At 40.3% G+C, this 18756-nt stretch overlaps 1 long non-coding RNA gene across 2 annotated transcripts; it reads right to left on the bottom strand.

The window, feature by feature from the left end:
- Positions 1-4867: 4867 nt before the first annotated feature.
- Positions 4868-17417, bottom strand: LOC105019881. 2 transcript variants are annotated; one of them, XR_828679.3, is made up of 4 exons: positions 17343-17417; positions 17005-17033; positions 6256-6309; positions 4868-5392 (listed from the first exon to the last, which is right to left on the bottom strand). It is a non-coding gene; the product is annotated as an uncharacterized LOC105019881 (long non-coding RNA). The 2 variants fall into 2 exon arrangements; XR_002196151.2 differs by having other exon boundaries at positions 4868-6053.
- Between the last annotated feature and the right edge of the window lie 1339 nt (positions 17418-18756).

The raw sequence follows: 18756 nt of genomic DNA on the forward strand, positions 1-18756 counted from the left end.
AAACAAAAACAAAAAATTGCCTGACCAACTAAAGTGAAAAGTTGGGTTATTAGTAGGTTATTTTGTCATTTGAACTGTCCTTATTTATGTTAAAAGATCTAAGGGCATTTCAACATAGTTTTACCAAATACATTCTTATTTCCATCATAATCAACAACAGACATAGCATGACAGTTCATAGATTGATCAATTTGACTTGTTTTCATCCGCATGCTAGCTAAACAATTTAAAATGCCTGTATGTAACTCGTCAGTAGGGTTTGATATAATTTTTCAGGTGCGAGTATCAGGTAGGCTATCTTAAGTTATTGTTCAAATTCCAAACATAAAATTTCATAACATTAAAAAGTGGACAAGATATGGATAAGATAGCAAAATAGTCTTCACAGTTTTAATGATGACATTTCTGGGGATTTCCCATGGGTCATAGGTAATATCAAACTCCTGCACCTCAAACCACAAACGTTTTCTCTGGAAACAAAAATATGATCCCTACCAGAGTGACAGAGAAATAATCCTTCTTGAATGCCGTGGGTGTAACTCTGAACTTAGCCCTAATCTTAGCCACGATTAAAACTTTACGCCTAACCTTAAGCCTAACCTTAACCACTTATATAAACATAAATTAAAGGCAAAAAACTACAAATATCTAGGATGTGTCAAAAATCCCTTGAAGCCTTTCTGTCTATGCATGCAACTCTCTCACTCAGGGAGAGCAAGGTCAAGTTATCCTGACTGTAGTATTAGAGGGTTGCATTGCTCTCCCTCTTACGGCACAAGCCAATGAGACATCTTTGGAAGAGAAGTTAAAAACCCACAACTTACTTTTATCAAATAAAATGTAAATGTTATGTAGCACAAACAATTGGGGTTCCCCAATTTTGTGTTTCATTTTTTACATATTTTATTTCACAAACTATCAGATTTCATTAGTAGGGGGAAAGCACTGTAACCACATGACGCTGCACTCAAACTACATTGTATCTGCTCTCCCAGAATGAGAGAGTTGCATCCATAAAGAGACAGTTCCACAATTGCTTCAAGGGATTTTTGACACATCCTAGATATTTGTAGTTTTTTGCCTTTAAAGTGATTTATGGATTTGGAAAAATCATAGCTATATTTGCCGTTATCGCCCCTTAAGACCAAAAACCAGCGTTTTAATTTAGGAATAATTTACTATGCAGCCAATTTTGACTGGCAATATTATTTTGGTAAAACCAACAGATGTATTTTGGAAACGATTGCGCAGTGTCGCCATCTGACATGAGAGAATACTGTAGATATGAGCAGGTTTGGTTTGAGCTGCCCATTGATTCATTACTTGACTGACCAAAAAAAAACATTAATTCAACCATTGTTTTTTCAGCAAATCTCCACTAAGCATAGCTCTCTAACAATAGCTTTCAAATTATTTTGATGGCTTTTTTTATCAAGTCCAGTTTTTCAATGACAGGATGCCTTGTTGAAATAACACTCTACCCATAGACTTTCCGTATTTTGGGTTCAGACTTAGTATGATTTAAGATCTATTCGAAAGCTTTTGTCAATAGCATTGTTTCCTTTACACCATGTTTCCGCCATCATTTGTTTTCATCAAAACGTCACGACACAAGTAAATGTTGAACATTCAAAATGTTCTGGGGTTGGGCTAGTCGAAAATGGTGTAGTGTTACCAAACTTTTTTTTTCTTGGGGAAGGCTTGTGGTTCTGTATTCAGACCAGAGGAGGGGAGTTAATTTTTCCCTGGTTTATGATGAATGGTAAAGCAATTGACATTAAAGGGTAGTCAAAAACCCATAAGCCATGGCTCAAAACTGATGGGAGGCTGCCCCTTCTATCAAAGTAAATCAGTCAACTGTCTAACCAGTTAACTGCCTGTCTTGCCCTCTATCCCAATAGTGACATCACTGGCAGGTGGATTCTTTGATAGATCTTACTCTAGGCTAACTATAATACAAAACACAAAATAATTCAAATAGTCATCCAGCAAGAACATAAAGGAATATAACATCAATCTGTAATCAGACATCAACATTTCCCCTGGACAGCTACAAGACAAGTACACCCTTCTTATCATATATAACATATTAGGACTGAGCCCCAGAAGTAGATACCTACATAGGTCCTCATACATCTCTAATTGTTACTGAAAATAGGTTTAACTTAAGTATTTAAATAACAAACAATCCTCTTTACAAATGTACTGTGTTGTAGCCCAGTTCTGATGAAGTGAATGGCAAATTTCCTTGTTCTCAAAATGTAAACAACAGGTCTATACCAGACCACACCACAGCCTCAATCTGAGTCACTAAACTGGTCCCCAGGCAGCCATAAAACACACTTCCTCGCTGTGCTATTATTGAGTGTAGCTGTTCATTTTACGTACCCGTATGACATACATTTATTGTGTCTTACACCCTCTTTCGTCACTGCAGACAATGCATTGACCCCAAGCAGTCCCAACCTTGGCCCGGTCTTTTACATGCTTCTCTGTCACTTGGTTTGACACTCAGAGTAAATACAGAGACAATAGCTGGAAATGAAGGGAAGACAACAATTTCGGTTTTTTGTTTTTTTTCCCAATTACACAAAGAATGTCTGGATTTCAGCTCGGAAGCACACACAGGGACACGGGGCCATAAATTAAACCTGATATCGTTCCCAGGGTAAAAATAACCCTTCACACTGCCCATCTGTCTATTCCCAGTCCCATCCCATTCTGCAATCCCTTTTAAAGGTTATTTCAACCGGAATCAGCCAACATCCAGCAAACTACTAATTGTGAAAATATTAATTGTGATCTGTTATACTATCAACTAACATACTGTAATCAGAATAAAGTAGATTACTTCATGGATTACTTTTTCAATTTATTACATTTATCAAATGAAATGGTTACACGAGGACCATTCAATCTTACATAGGCATATGGAATTACAGTGAATTATTGCCTTTAAAGCTTCTTGTGTCTGCTTCACAACAAATGTTTGAGCACTTAATTGTTAACAGATGATCAACACTGGGCCAAAATAGAGCATGCATATTCTTATTACTGACCAGAAAGTATTTAACTCGGTTGAAGTACAGTGTTAAACAGAACTTTGAGAAACACCAATATGTACCTTTGATTTGTCAAAGGACAGACCATCCACAGAGATAAACAGATAACCTTCCTTTAGATAGCCTTAAAACTAGGCAACTGCTTATCTGCATTTACCAATTTGGGGATCCAGTCTCACCTAAAGAGTGTTGATTGATGGTGCTGAGGTCAAGAAGCACGAGGACAGACGCTGAGCGTTTATCTGACAGCACAAAAAAGGTTCATCAATGCGTGGGGGCAACGAAGGCTATCCCGTGTGGTCCAAACTGACAGAAGGTCAACCGTAGCATAAGTTACAGAACATTTTAATGATGATTACGGGAGGAATGTATCACAGCACATCACACTGTGAGGTTGCCCATGATGACTCCTGTGGAGGGAGCGTGATGCTCTGGGTAATGTTCTGCTGGGATACTGGGTCTAGGTATTTATGTGGACGTCAGTTTGGCATGTGCCACCTACCTAAACATTGTTGCAGACCAGGTACACCCCTTCATGGTATTCCCTGATGGCATTGGCCTCTTTCAGTAGGATTATGTGCCCGGCCACAATGAACACATTGTTTGAGACTGGTTTGAGGAACATGGTAAAGAGTACAAGGTGTTGACCTGTCCTACAAATTCCCCAGATCTCAGTCCGATTGACCATCTGTGGGATGTGCTGGACCGATCCACGGTGGCTCCACCGCGAAATTTACAGGACTTGAATGATCTGCTGCTAATGCCTTGGTGCCAGATACCACAGGACACCTTCAGGGGTCTTGCAGAGTCCATGCCTCAGTGGGTCAGCGCTGTTTGGGCAGCACACGGAGGACATATTAGGTGGGTGGTCATAGTGTTATGGCTCATCTGTGTATTATGTGCATGATTTCATCATGTAATTTATGGACCTTGCCAATTTTTAAAATTGTACATTGCATAATTTTATCAGATGCTCGATTACATAGTCTGTCCGTAACATGTTACACAACAAATGTCTTTGTGTCTATGTCCTCACATAATAGGGTCGAAGGTTATGTTTACTTTTGTGTGTGTTTATGTTAGTTTGTGCGATAGGATGCAAACCAGCACTTTTTGAGGAATTTGGGTGGAAGTGGGAAGCATTGGACAATCTTGCCAATTCATTGTTGGGATATTTTTTTAACCAACTCTTGGTGTTATTGTGTATTGTGAGAGCAACCTAACCAACTGATAAAAGACAATAGAAGGAATATGGATGCAGAGGCAGGATTTGACGTCGCAAGGAGTGTGGTCGTAAAGCATCAGATGGAGTGGAACTCATTCTTGGAGAGTCAAGAGAATGCTCTTTGGTGTTACACAAGCTTGACACAATAGAGTGGGACCACTTAAATCCACACAATGTTAAGATTCTTATCTGCAACCAAAAGGAAAGGGATTGACACTTGTCGATGTTTGTCAGACAAGCAGAAATATGTTAGGGATTGGATTGCGCTTTCTCCTGGATCTTGGTCAGGCAGATATTATCTTGTCTTACGAACTATGATCTACAGAAATGGTTTGTTGAAAGATATTGACTACATTGGAAATTCTGAAAAGGTCCCATCATCTGAAAAGCAGCATGTGAAAAAACTGCCATCAGAGAATAAGCCTCCAATTTGTTTTCCCATGCCATTATAGGTTTACAATGATTTCTTCAAAGTTTTACAATGATTAACACATGTGGGTATAATGACTGTAATTTACATAGATAATTATTATTACAAATCATTTGACATGGTCAAAATACATTCACTGCCATAGCTTGTTAAGAAATGTTGCATGAATTCACAATAGAAAATCAATGGCATTCAAATATTGTTTAAAGGGGATATCTGCAGTTAATTCTTTAACTTAATGTTTATAAAGTGAATGTGATATACCTCATTTAAACTTTCTTACTGGTCCATCTATCAGTTTGCATTCACGTGTAGTCTGTTCATACTCATTTTAGAATCTATTTCGGGCATTCATTTATACATTTAAAAAAGGTTCAACATTAATCAGTCTACATTTGAAAAGCAGTTCCCTTATTCTATCACTTAACACTGTGCATATGAATCGGTCATGGATGTGCGTTAACTTAAGAACACTGCAAACAATAATGTTGATAAAGCTTCAACTTTGTGCTGAAAGTTCCATGGTTGATGCACAGATTTCATGGTTTAAGTACAGATTTCTGCATAATGCGCACTTGATAAATGAGGCTTCTGTGCTGCCAGGGGTGGTGGCTCTGGGGGTATCAGTGGCAGTTGTCGTGGACTCGGCAGCCTCAGAACTCTTCTTTCTCATGGCTCAGGGGCAAAACAACAATACAGGCAATGAGGTCAGGCAATACAGGCAATGAGGTCAGGCAACATAGGCAATGAGGTCAGGCAACACAGGCAATGAGGTCAGGCAACACAGGCAATGAGGTCAGGCAACACAGGCAATGAGGTCTCTGCCATGTCCTGTACATCAGGGTCTCTTTTATGTTTCAACAACCCCCTGTCTCTGCAGCTTTGGAGATGCTGCCCCTCAAGGGGGCCTTGGTTCAATCTAGATGTAAGAGAAGGCGCTGCTGCATCACAGTTACACAGGGTGTGTGAGTTTTAGACCATCTAATCAGCAAAATTATTGCATTGTATGTAAATATTTTCCCATTTGCACAAAGTGAGCATTTTATGGGCCGAAGGAGGTTTTGGAGTTATTGAACATATAGTGATGATCAATATATATTTTTTACAATGACTGTATGGAGCTTTAAATAGTCTTTGTCTTTTGACTAAAATATTATTTGGACCTCGAGAATGGATAAAGCCACTGCCTCAAAATGCTCCAGGGAAACCAGTGCCCACTTGATATCGGCTACTGAAGATTTGCCGTGCCTGGAGGTTTGTCGGACAGATTTGCCTCATTGTGTTCTACTGGCTCCTCAAAAGTGAGGAGTTGAGCTTGCCTCCAGGCATGAGGGTTCTGGAAAATAAAAGCAGTTTTAAAATGCAAATAGACATGTGAGAAAATGCATTGGCGGACACATCTCAATCTTCAACTCTCCCAAATCCTATTGAATAGGACATCAGAATAATTTGGAGAGGAAGAGAAATTTATAAATATTCTCAATTAATTGGCATCCTCTCGCTTTCCTAAAACACCATGTGACCAGTGGTGGACTTACCATATGGTAGAAGAAGCAATTGTCTCAGGCCTCACAACCTCACAAGGGCCTGACCTGGGCATAATGATAAATACAAATAATAATGAAAGTAATGCAGAGAACACATTATCTCTCCACTTGAGCACCAGCTGCTCAGACATACCTAACTGGACCCTGCATCAACATCCACTCTAATATTTTGTGCTAATAATATTGACTTGGCAGATCATGGCTTTCTGGACATGAATAAACAGGGAAGGCTACTAACCATTAGAGTCCAATGGTTTCCCTTCCCATACCCTTGAGAAAAATCATCCTGAGAAACCATGGTTGAATGTGAGGAATTGTTTTGGTGGTGGTCAAACACTGTGTTGAGACTATCCTTTCCAGGAGCTGCTGAAATAAGACTTCAGTAGTGCTGGTGGTTTTGGAATGCTGATAATAGTGAACTTCAACCACCTACAGCTCCAACGGATCTGAATGTTTGGATAGGGGTAAGGCGCCTTCCATACAAAGACACTTTCTAACATGTTGTCCCAGGGACCAAACCAAGGAGACCCAAGGGTGCAAAACACCCAAATATATACAGTATCTCACAAAAGTGTGTACACCCCTCACATTTTTGTAAATATTTGAGGATATCTTTTCATGTGACAACACTGAAGAAAGGACACTACTACAATGTAAAGTAGTGAGTGTACAGCTTGTATAACAGTGCAAATTTGCTGTCCCCTCAAAATAACTCAGCGCACAGCCATTAATGTCTAAACCACTGGCAACAAAAGTGAGGACACCCCTAAGTGAAAATGTCAAAATAGGGCCCAATTAGCAATTTTCCCTCCCCGGTGTCATGTGACTGTGTTACAAGGTGAATGTGTTACAAGGTCTCAGGTGTGAATGGGGAGCATATGTGTTAAATTTGGTGTCTTCGCTGTGACACTCCCTCATACTGGTCACTGGAAGTTCAACATGGCACCTCAAGGCAAAGAACGCTCGGAGGATCTGAAAAAAATTATTGTTGCTCTACATAAAGATGGCCTAGGCTATAAGAAGATTCCCAAGACCCTGAAACTGAGCTGCAGTACGGTGGCCAAGACCATACAGTGGTTTAACAGGACAGGTTCCACCCAGAACCGGCCTCGCCATGGTCAACCAAAGAAGTTGAGTGCACGTTCTCAGAGTCATATCCAGAGGTTGTCTTTTGGAAAAAGACGTACGAGTGCTGCCAGCATTGCTGCAGAGGTTGGAGGGGTGGGGGGTCAGCCTGTCAGTGCTCAGACCATACGCCGCACACTGCATCAAATTGGTCTGCATGGCTGTCGTTCCAGAAGGAAGCCTCTTCTAAAGATGATGCACAAGAAAGCCCGCAAACAGTTTGCTGAAGACAAGCAGACTAAGGACATGGATTACTGGAACCATGGCCTGTGATGAGACCAAGAAAAACCTATTTGGTTCAGATGGTGTCAAGCGTGTGTGGCGGCAACCAGATCAAGTGTACAAAGACAAGTGTGTCTTGCCTACAGTCAAGCATGGTGGTGGGAGTGTCATGGTCTGGGGCTGCATGAGTGCTGCCGGCACTGGGGAGCTACAGTTCATTGAGGGAACCCTGAATGCCAACATGTACTGTGACATACTGACGCAGAGCATGATCCTCTCCCTTCGGAGACTGGGCCACAGGGCAGTATTCCAACATGATAACGACCCCAAACACACCTCCAAGATGACCACTGCCTTGCTAAGGAAGCTGAGGGTAAAGGTGTTGGACTGGCCAAGCATGTCTCCAGACCTAAACGCTATTGAGCATCTGTGGGGCATCCTCAAACGGAAGGTGGAGGAGCGCAAGTCTCTAACATCCACCAGCTTTGTGATGTCGTCATGGAGGAGTAGAAGAGGACTCCAGTGGCAACCTGTGAAGCTCTGGTGAACTCCATGCCCAAGAGGGTTAACGCAGAGCTGGAACATGATGGTGGCCACACAAAATATTGACACTTGGGGCCCAATTTTGACATTTTCACTTAGGGGTTTACTCACTTTTGTTGCCAGCGTTTTAGACATTAATGGCTGCTCTGTAACCAGTGCAGCTCATCGGTGGTGGAAATGGATGAAACAAATTCATAACAGATGATAATGATATCAAATACTTCCATTCAAAACATTATTCAACAGTAACGGATCATGAGTAAGGACCAGTGTACATAGAACTCTAAGTTGATGAAATAGTGCGTATCTTGAAAATAACTGCGTTAGAGTGGCCTGTGATACTCCTGTGTTACATGCTTCTGTCTCCAGTGTACATGTACTCCTGCAACATGGGTTTGAATCCAGCCCACTCCTATTTTACTAACATAAAAGCTCTGTTGTCTCCTTCACCACTTTTCTGTTTAATAAAGTATAATATGTTAATAATAATAATAATAATAAACCTTTATTTATATAGCACCTTTCATACAGGGAATGCAGCTCAAAGTGCTTTACATCAATAGAGGTCAATAAGCAGCAATAAAGAGCAATAAAAGCAAAACAGAGAAAATAAAAAAAAATATAATACTAAAGAGACATGAATAAAAACATAGAGCACATTTGCAGGCAGAGAAATAAAAAAAATGTTTTGCGAAGAGCAAAGATTACCGGTTTAGTTGAAGGCTAAAGTGAAAAGATATGTTTTTAATAGCTTTTTAAATATGTTTATAGATGATGCCTCCTTTATATTTTCTGGTATTTTGTTCCACAGCTTTGGGGCATAGTTAAAAAAGGCAGCATCACCGATTTTTTTATGAGTGGAATTTGGAACCTTTAGCAAGTTAGCAGTCGAGGATCTGAGGGCCCTTTGTGGAACATAGGTTTTTAGAGAGTCTGTAAAGTAGGCTGGTCCCAAGCCGTTTAGAGTTTTATAAACAAGCAATAGGACCTTGAAATCAATCCTGTGGGAGACTGGGAGCCAATGCAGTGATTTCAAAACTGGAGTAATGTGTTCTCGCCTCTTTGTTTTTGTTAAGAGTCTTGCTGCTGAGTTCTGGATGAGTTGAATCTTCTCTAAAGACTTTTTGGGGAGACCTGTAAGGATGGCATTGCAGTAGTCCAATCTGGTTGTAATAAATGCGTGAATTAGTTTCTCTGCATCTTTTTGGGTTAGGAATGGTCTTACTTTAGCAATATTTCTGAGGTGAAAGTAAGAGGTTTTGGTCACCTTGTTCAGATGGGAGGTAAAGTGTAGGTCAGAATCTATGATAATACCTAGGCTCTTTACTTCAGGTTTGATCAGTGAGGTCAGATTACCAAGGCTTGTGCTGACTTTCTCCCTTTTGACTTTGGGCCCTACTAAGAGGATTTCTGTTTTATCTTCATTTAGTTTTAGGAAATTTGCGCTCATCCAATTATTTATTGCAATTAGACACCTGGATAGTGAGGCTATTGTATTTAGGTCATCCGGCTCAACAGAAATGTATAGCTGTGTGTCATCAGCATAGCTGTGGAAATTGACATTGTATTCTCTAATGACATCGCCTAGTGGTAGCATGTATAGTGAAAACAGTAGTTGAGCAAGACAGCTTCCTTGTGCCACACCACATATTATGTCATGTTCCTCAGATATATGTTCACCAAGACTGACGGAGAACTTTCTGCCTGTGATGTACGTTTGAAACCATCTGAGGACACTTTCTGAGAGACCAACCCAGTTTTCAAGACGATCCATAAGGATGTCGTGATCAATGGTGTCAAATGCTGCACTCAAGTCTAGGAGGACTAGGACTGAGACCTTGTTTGCATCTGCGCTAAGTCTTAGGTCGCTTACTAATTTTGTCAAAGCTGTTTCTGTGCTGTGATTCTCTTTAAAACCAGACTGAAACCTTTCCAGTATGTTATTATCATTTAGGAATGTATTTACTTGGTGAAAAACGACTTTCTCAAGCACCTTACTTAGAAATGGTATGTTTGAGATTGGTCTATAGTTGTTTAATATCTCAGAATCTAATTGTGGTTTCTTTAGAAGAATGTTAAATATGTAAACACTAAATAGCCAAATGTATGTGGACACCCCTACTAATTAATGAGCTCAGTTTGTGAAATTTCTGCCCTACTAGATCTGCCGCAGTCAACTGTACGTGCTATAATTGTGAAGTTGAAGCGTCTAGGAACAAAAAACAGTCCAGCCACGAAGTGGTCACATTAGACCATGCGAAGTCACAAAGTGGTGCCGCCAGTCGCTGTAGTACATAAGTGTGTATAAATCTCCTATCATCTGTTGCATCACTCCCCACAGAGTTCCAAACTGCCACTGGAAGCAGCATCAGCACTGAGAACTATATGTCAGGAGCGTCACGCAGCTGTACGTAAGCCTCACATCAACATGCACAATGCCAAGCATTGGCTGGAGTGGTACCACTGGACTATGGAGCAGTGGAAACGTATTTCTCTGGAGTGGTAAATTATGCTTCACTATCTGGAAGTCGACAAATCTGGGTGTGGCAAATCACACGAGAACGCTCCCCTACTGGAATGCATAGTGGCTACTGTAAAGTTTGGTGAATGAGGGATAATGGTGTTTCAGGGTTTGGGCCAAGGCCAGTGATGGCTCATCTTAATGCCACAGGATACAGACATTTTAGACAATTGGGTACTTTCAACAGTTTTGTGGCAACAGTTTGCATGACTGTGCCCCAGTGCATTAAAACAGTGTCTATGAAGACATGGGTCAACGAGGGTGGTGTGGAGAAACTCAAGTGGCCTTCAAAGAGCCCTGATCTCAAGCTCATTGAAAACTTTTGGGATGAATTGGAACGGCGATTGTGAGCCATGCCTTCTCATCCAACATCAGCGCCTGACCTCACAAATGCTCTTTTGGCTAAATGGGCTTAAATTGTGCACAGAGACACTCCAAAATCTTGCAGAAAGCCTTCCCAGAAGAGTGATGTTTGTCATAACTGCAAAGGTGGGGCCAACCACTTCTTAATAAATGCCATGGTTTTGGAATGGGATGTCCAAAAAGCTTGTATGGGTGTAATGGTCAGGTGTACACATACTTTTGGTCATATAGTGTAAATATATAAATCATACAAGAATGAACTAATAATAACTGTGTTGGAAAGCATACTAAGTAATCAGCAGGGTGTGGATTGTTGGAAATAGTTTACGCAGTAAGAGGCAATGTGAAGTTGTTGATTGTCTTTGCCGGTGGAGGTGTCGGCTGAAGAAAGTACAGGATCTTCGCACACGGATCGTCCCAGTGGGGAAACAGAGACTCTCATGTATGTCTTCTATTCTCTAGTGATCACTGCTTTTCCTTAAGTTGGGAAGGAAGCCTTCTGAGACCTGCTTCCCTTAATTGTGTGGATTTTTCCCAAAGTGAGAGCAGGTCTTTATGACTCACAAGTACTGGGACATGAAAATGCTCCAAGGAGGTTAGCTAAAGGCAAGGCTTTGTCAGTGCCCAAAGGGGATATCATCTGTAGTTTGGACTCTGAAATTCTGGAGATGACTAACAACTCAAATGGAAACTTTCATATGGAAAGTGAGAGTAAAATATATTATTCTATTTCATAAATATAAAATGTCTACTCACTGTACCTCAAAGTGCTGCTTTATTCTGACTAACCTTTTACAGTTGTGCTCATAAGTTTGCATACCCTGGCAGAAATTGTGACATTTTGGCATTAATTTAGAAAATATGACTGATCATGCAAAAAAACTGTCTTTCATTTAAGGATAGTGATCATATGAAGCCATTTATCATCACATAGTTGTCTGGCTCCTTTTTAAATCATAATGATAACAGAAATCACCCAAATGGCCCAGATCAAAAGTTTACATACCCTTGAATGTTTGACCTTGTAATAGACACATAAGGTGACACGCACAGGTGAAAATGGCAATGTCACTTTTTAAATTGCCATTAGTGTCTGTGTATAAATAGTCAATAAGTTAGTTCTCACATGGATGCACTGAGCAGGCTAGATACTGAGCCATGGGGAGCAGAAAATAATTGTCAAAAGACCTGTGTAACAAGGTAATGGAATTTTATTTAAAAAACACTTATTTGGAGTGACGAGACCAAAATAGAGCTTTATGGTCACAACCATATGTGCCATGTTTGGAAAGGGGTCAACAAGGCCTATAATGAACAGAATACCATCCCCACTGTGAAGCATGGTGGTGACTCACTGATGTTTTGGGGGGGTGTGAGCTCTAAAGGAATCTTGTGAAAACAGATGGCAAAATGAATGCAGCATATTATCAGAAAATACTGGCAGACAATTTGCATTCTTCGGCACAAAAGCTACACATGGGACGCTCTTGAACTTTCCAACAAGACCACGACCCTAAACACAAGGCCAGGTTGAAAAAGGTAAAGGTTCTGGAGTGGCCATCACAGTCTCCTGACCTTAATATCATTGAGCCACTCTGGGGAGATCACAAATGTGCGGTTCATGTAAGACGACCAAAGACTTTGCATGACCTGGAGGCATTTTGCCAAGACAAAAGGATAGCTATATCACCTGCAAGTATTCGGGGCCCCATAGACAACTATTACAAAAGACTGCACACTGTCATTGATGCTAAAGGGAGCAATACACAGTATTAAGAAATAAGGGTATGCAGAATTTTGAACAGGGGTTAGTTATTTTATTTTTTTGTTGCCCTGTTTTGTTTTATGATTGTGCCATTCTGTTATGACCTACAGTTGAATGTGAATCCCATCAGAAATAAAATAAGTTTTTTGTCTGCTCACTCATGTTTTATGTACAAATGGTACATATATTATCAATTCTCAAAGGGTATACTTACTTTTGAGCACAAATGTAACTGAATTGTCACAACCAAACAATTATGACAGAAATAGGAAATGTCAAAGTATTTTGGTCTGCAGTTAATTAATTTAGTACCCTCTGTATACCTGCAATCCAATGAATTCTTGATTTTTTGAATCCAGCCAATTCACTAAACTTGGAAATTAACGTTCCAGCCACATACTGCCAACTTGGCAATAGAACAGAGAATATAGCCTTCTAACGAACTGTAGCCTCTTTCAACTGATCAGTTTACATCCAGTGTGCAGCATGAGTTACACTGTCAAACATTACTATAGGTCTATTCACGTTAATATTGTTATTCTACACATACCCTTCTTTCCACAGCTGTGTGGACTATCACACCATTATGTAATGGGTAACAATAAGGTATTTAGGTGGTTAGTGGGCTTTGAGCCCAATGTCTTTTTATGCAGGCCGCTATGGCAACTTCTTTATAGTGACCCTCTTATTGGTATCCTGTGCCACAGTTCTGTTTGGTTACTTAACCCTGAGATGAGACTGAGCTACCTTCTCACAAACTGGCATGGAACAGTGCCAAGCCAACACTCACTCTTCCCTTAGAAAGCAGCACTACAGCACATTATTTCTCTCCTCTTACTCTTGTACCTATGTTCGTAGTTATGTACAGTTAGGACACTGACACAAGTTTTGTTGTTTTGGCTGTTTACCAAAATATATTCAGGTAATAGTTAAATATTGAATATGGGCTTAAAGTGCAGTCTCTCAGCTTAAATTTGAGGGTATTCACATCCAAATTGGAGGAAGGTTTAGGAATTACAGCTCTTTAATATGTAGCCCCCTCTTTTTCAAGGGACTAAAAGGAATTGGACAGTTAACTCAAAACTTCCTTCATTATTTCTTCATCAATTAAGCAGGTAAAAGGCCTGGAGTGGATTTCAAGCGAGGCATTCAAATTTGGTGGTCAAAGGAGCTCTCAAAGCAAGTGAAACTGGCCAACCTTAGAGATAGCAGGAACATTAGGAGTGGCCAAATCAACAGTTTGGTAGATTCTGAGAAAAAATGAACACACCGATGAGCTCTGCAACACAAAAATGCCTGTACATCCATGGACAATAACAGTGGTGGATGATTGTAGGATCCTTTCCATGGTAAAGAAAAACCCCTTCACAACATCCAGCCAAGTGAAGAACACTCTCCAGGAGGTAGGCATATCATTATCCAAGTTTAACAAAAAGACAAGACTTCACAAGAGCAAATACAAACTATTCAAAAGCCTCAAAAACAGAAAGGCCAGATTAGCCTTTGCCAAAAAAACATCTAAAAAAAGCCAGCCCGGTTCTGGAACAGAATTATTTGGACAGATGAAACTAATATCCACCTGTACCAGATTGATGGGGGAAAAAAAGTATGGAGAAGGTTTGGAACGTCTCATGATCCAAAGCATACCACATCATCTGTAAAACAGGGTGGAGGCAGTGTGATGGTATGGCCATGCATGGCTTCCATTGGTACTGGGTCACTAGTGGTTACTGATGATGTGACTGAAGACAGAAGCAGCCAGATGAATTCTGAAGTGTAAAGGTATATATTGTCTGCTCAGATTCAGCCACATTCCGTTAAGTTCATTGGACGGCACCTCTCTTTACAGATGGACAATGACCCAAAACATGCTGTGAAAGCATTTTTTTTTAAAGCAAAGAAGTTGAGTCAATCACCTAATCTCAACCCGATTGAGCATGTATTTCACTTGCTGAAGACAACTTAACCCCTTGAATTAATGCTGAAAGTCTTCGCTTCAATTGCATCTCGGTTGTTTCATTTCAAATCCATTGTGGTGGGATACAGAGCCAATATTATGAAAATTGTGTCAGTGTCCAAATATTTCCAGACCTAACTGTATGTACAGTGCTGCTTGAAAGTTCCTGAACCCCTTCTACAAATATCATTTTTCTCCGCAGCCAAGGGCGAATTAAGTGTTTCCTAGGTCCCACTTGGGTGTGACCTAAGGACCTAGGAACTCTGAATAGCTTTTTAACCAGTACAGGTTATTTTCTATTTCGGGGTGAGCAGTGTAAGCAGTTATCCAGAAGGAGGCAGTGGATGAAGCAGTATAACAAACAGTGATTCTATTTATGACAACCTAAATGTTAATGCTAAATTGTCCATTGGATCTTCACCGCCCTATGGTCAGTCCATTCATAGAGAAGTCTCTTTGGGATCTCCGCCCCGGTCACAGATCTTACCCCGACCACCTAGGCACAAGGAAAAGCCGCACCAGTATGATGCCCTTGGAACACGTGCAAAACGTAGCCTAGCCACGTAGCAATAGAATCAAATGATGTCTAAAAGCAGCTGCAATGGAATGCTAAAATACTACACACACAAATAAAACGCTGAGTGCAGTGTAGCAAGACCCAGGACACGCAGCTGGCACTGGATCCCTCAGAGTGCATTGTTCCCCCAACACACGTTAAGTGGTTTGTACACATGGTTAGCCCAGGCCGTAGAAGGAGATCAATCTACAGATCTGGTGTGTGGAAGAATTGGCCTTCTCGCTCGTTAGTGCTGCTGCGCTTCAGGACTCCACGCCAACTGCCTCAAACAGGAATCAATGTCATGGCTTGGTCTCTACTCGTTCCTGTGTCAGTAATTTCTTCTCCCCTCTGTCATTTCCTTCTCCATCTACATCCTGTTATAAACAGTTTAGTCCCGCCTCTGCTCTATTGACTCTCTATAGAAGTCGGCATTGCAGTTTCCGGTTTACTTACTAATATTAACCCACATAAGTAAACACCTAAACTCACAACAAGATGAGTGATGCTGTTGTACGGAAAAAAAAGAAATATAATGTACGTGACTCATTTAAGTTTCAAGGTACAAGTGGGGCATCATTTTAATCAGGAGAATGTCCTCTTTTTAATAAAATATGGCTTGCACCATTCAATGACTTCAAACGCTAGACTAGAAATAGTCAGAAAAGGCAATTTTTTTTATATACTTCCAAGTAACGCAGGTTTAAGTGCAATTAATACCATATAGGACCAGATGTTTACTTCCTATGCCAGTTGTTATTTTTCAGTTTGGTTGTGAAATGAGGTTAATAAAAGAGGAGACCTGTTTTGGTGCTTTTTTGAGGCTATGGAATTTTAAGCTTCATTCAGTTAAGAAGAGGCTGAACGAAGGTTAGTTTCAATTTACTTGCTATGGGGACGCGCTAGCGTTCCAGCTCAGCCAGAGTTCCAGCTCAGCCAGAGTTCCAGCTCAGCCAGAGTTCCAGCTCAGCCAGAGTTCCAGCTCAGCCAGAGTTCCAGCTCAGCCAGAGTTCCAGCTCAGCCAGCGTTCTTTTGCCGTTTTTGAGGCTAGGGTGAATTTTTATGCTTTCTATTGTCCTGCCTAATACTACATTAAAAAGGAACACGTCGCTAACTAGCTTAGCCGATAGTCGGCCGGCACACCACAGTAAACTACTTACCCTCGTAGTTGTGCAGATAACTCGATATGTAGAGTTTGAATCCCTTGTTCCGCTTGCTTGTTGGAGCAGGGGACCAGGCATCAATAATTCGATGGACATCACTAATGCTTATTTTAGGCAGGTCTTGGAGACATCTACTAAAAACAGAAATTTTGGGCGACGCGAGTGATTGCCTTAAGTAAACTGGAAACTGATATGCCGACATCTGGCTAAAGTGGAAGTTCGTCCATACGCTTGTGCACAGAGCCTATTCTCTTTTCCTCCATTTCAATTTTCCACGAGGAGACTACCAAGAGAAAATTGGCTGAGTGTTGTTACTGATAGAAGGGGTCAATGTTTTTACAAATATGTAATGCCTTGATTGCACTGCCCACAGTTGGTACTATAAACAGTGTATGCACAGCAACATAAAAGGGAAAACATGAAGGAGCATGATAAAAGAAACCCATAAACACTAACACACATTGTCCACCCCGTGACATATTCATCATGAAATCATTTAATCAGATCAAACAGGTGTATAATTACCCATTCCATATGGTGGTTCAGAGGAAAATCTTCATGTAGTAGAAAAAAAACAATTAAAAAGCAATTATAAAAACTACTTGTAAATGTTCTTCTATTTGCACTTCTGGTTAGACACAAACTGCATTTCCCTGTGCTGTACTTGAACTTGTTTAATGACAATGAAGTTGAATCTAATCTTATCTAAAAATCTAAAAATAGGTGAACCCCAATTTGCATTAGCTAAATTAAGTATGTAAGAAGAATCAGGTGGGTAAACAGTTGAGTACCAAATGAACAATCAAATAAGGAAAGAGTTTTGGTGAGACTGATGAATAGAGACAAAAACTGTTTGATCTTACCCATACAGGTGAATGCCAAACACACCATGCCAGGAGAAGTGGAAAATTCAGTCCGAGGAAGCCTATACAAAATCTGAAAATGATTTTGAACCATCAATCTTCTGTGAGGCAAATTATTTACAAAATGGAATGCATTTAATGTGACAGCAGCCCGGCCTATAAGTGGACACTGTTCCAAGATATCCCCGAGAGCCACAAGAAAAATAATAAATCAGGTAAATGCCAACCCAAACATAACATCTGGAGATTTGCAGACCTCTTTTCCAATAGCTCAGGTTACGGTACATACTTCAACAATAAGAACACTGAATTTAAATGGGATTCAGAAGAGGGTTGCTAGGAAGAAGCCTCTACTGTCAAAACAACAACCAAACTGAATGGTAACTTTGCAATGCTAAACGGATGTTTAACAGAAAAGCCGTCAGTCACATAAAATGGTGCAAATTCTGTCAGTATTGTCATATACGTTTTACAATTTAAGTACAAGAAAGTTAAGAAAAGGTAAAACACTGGAGCCATGATGCCCTGGCGTGTTGTTGGAAGTCAGGAAAGAAGAAGACCATAAGACTGTGCTGCTACAGAGGCATCCATTATCCGGTAGAGATTCCTCTTCAAACAGGCCACTGGAACCTTGACATAAGGGAAATCACCAACACAAACCAAAACTCCTGTATAACGAAAGAAACCTTTCTGAATAGACACCTACTGTACCTCCTTTGAGCGCCTAGTCATGTCTCATCTCAAAACTGTCACTAACACCTTTCTTGACCCACCTGTTTTCAATTACAAAGCCAACCAGTCATCAACAGGCATAGAGTAAATTTTCCAACAGAGATTACTTGGCCAAATGTATATCAAATCTGCTCCTTTGGTCTTTAGATAATTAACATTTTCCCATTCGGTCAAGAAATTATAGCTTAATTAAACATGGTATTGTAAACATAAGTGTTATTTGACATGTTGTGGTAGTTTTTTCACAGTAAACCCAAAGAGCATTCCATATTAATCAAAAAACATCAGGTGACTTTAGACACATATATGAACTTCGTCTAGCGCCACGTGCATACTTTTTTACCAGGAGAATTCAGTTACAGCTCATAAATCATCTCTGTCAGAGACCAGCTCAGTTCAGAAATGTTATCATTGACAGATATAGTGGGAATGCTAGTCTAACTGTGCTCCTACCTAACATACTATATATAGAATTTGCTTGAATGTATTATGGATGTACAACCCCATTTCCAAAAATGTTGGGACGTTGCATAAAATGTATATAAAAACTGAATGCAATGATGTGCAAATCATTTAAACCTTATATCCAATAGAAAATAGTAAAAAGACATCAAGTAAAATGTTGCAACTGAGACATTTTATTGTTTCTTGAAAAATATATGCCCACTTGAATTTGATGCCA

Source organism: Esox lucius, chromosome 3 (assembly GCF_011004845.1).
Source record: "Esox lucius isolate fEsoLuc1 chromosome 3, fEsoLuc1.pri, whole genome shotgun sequence".
NCBI lineage: Eukaryota > Metazoa > Chordata > Actinopteri > Esociformes > Esocidae > Esox > Esox lucius.